The sequence below is a fragment of the Phalangium opilio genome, unplaced genomic scaffold, assembly GCF_054372755.1.
Source record: "Phalangium opilio isolate 3A_F unplaced genomic scaffold, DU_Popi_V2 ptg000505l_1, whole genome shotgun sequence".
NCBI lineage: Eukaryota > Metazoa > Arthropoda > Arachnida > Opiliones > Phalangiidae > Phalangium > Phalangium opilio.
In genome coordinates, this window is record NW_028324239.1 from 40606 (window position 1) to 42155 (window position 1550).

The following is a 1550-nucleotide window of genomic DNA, read 5'->3' on the forward strand; positions in this document are numbered from 1 at the left end:
TCAACAGCTATACAGTTTAAATATTAAGTAGTCCATTTAAAATTTATTCGAGTTTTTATCCAAAATATGTATATTTTATGTTTAAATTCACCCTAATTATACTTAATTATGTTGAAATTAATGAAGGATTGTGGTTTGGCAGTATTGATTTAGCTTATAAATTGAGCTTCAAAAAATTATTAACCTTAATTTTAATGTTTAAATGAGATTTGATTAGTTCCAACACATTGCGTTCAATTTTTATCATGCCCCGTGCTAAATTTGCGGTAACGTGAAGATTAACAATTAAATATGTTGTACAGGGGAGCCCGTTACAACGGATCACTACAAAGGTTACAATTTAATGAATGATGTGATTCCATAGTTTCGCTTAAATACCAGTAATTAAATCAAATACCTAAACAATTCATAGCAATTCTGACATATAAACAAACGGCAATAAGGACTGTGGAAATAGCGAACGCAACCCTCTGTTTCCCACGTGTTTACGTTGAAAAAATCTGCACATGGAATTTATTTGACTAATTACGTAAAGACAATGTTTTCCTGGATTAACCAGCACCACTGGTACTTATATTTCTAAATTAAACAATCCACTCTTGGTAACAAATAATTTATAAAACGTAATATCATATACGGACTGTTTCACCAGGAAAAAAATTGTTTTAACGAATCGTTTCCAACGTGGTTACGTTGAGAGAATCTGTGCTGATGTAAACATGGAAATTCCTCTACATTGGTTCAGTTTAAGGAAATATATTGCACACCTTCACAATTAGTACCATTTTAGTGAGATTAACAAATAATGAAACCCTGTATACCACATACGTAACCCTCCGTTTCCAACGTGGTTACGTTGAGAGAATCTGTGCAGATGTAAACATGGAAATTCCTCTCAGTGATGCCAGGTGGGAAAAATGGAATTTCCCTTTCTAGCCCTTAAAATTTCCCTTTTTGGACCAAAATTTCCCTAGTTCAGGGTTGCCAGATTCTGCGCATAGAAAATGATAGAATTATAGCTTGATAACTGTTTTTGGCGATGTATTTTCGTAACGATTACAATGGGTCAGTTATTTAGCAGACGACTTTCGGTAATTCAATGTTTGGAAATTACTAAAAACAGTATCAGGGTTGCCATCTAATAAGAATCCAACGTAATTAATAGATCAATTTGATGAAGTTGTTTAATTTTCTATGTTGAGATTGTAGGCTTTGAATAAAATATTTCTTCCCATGGAATTTCCCCAGATTTAGCAAATTTTTGGTGGAATTTCCCTTTTCCCTTTTTACCGTTTTTAGCAGTCAAAATTTCCCCAGATATGGGAAATTTCACTCAATCTGGCATCACTGATTCCTCTACATTGGTTTCGTTTAAGGAAATATATCACACATCTTCACAATTAGTAGCATTTTAGTGAGATTAACAAATAATGAAACCGAGTATACCTGCTATATTTGTTGGTAGCAGAAAACGAAGCAGACTGCGTTTTTTTATAATACAGAGCTGGAAATTAGCTTTTTTATCTTTAAAGGGGAAAGACACTATAAAG

The 1550-nt window shown here is 33.0% G+C and overlaps 1 long non-coding RNA gene across 1 annotated transcript; it reads right to left on the reverse strand.

Annotated features, from left to right (window-relative positions):
* Window positions 1-210: 210 nt before the first annotated feature.
* On the reverse strand, window positions 211-1550 carry LOC149589736 (uncharacterized). The gene is made up of 4 exons (XR_016379568.1): window positions 1447-1550; window positions 829-894; window positions 398-767; window positions 211-324 (listed from the first exon to the last, which is right to left on the reverse strand). It is a non-coding gene; the product is annotated as an uncharacterized LOC149589736 (long non-coding RNA).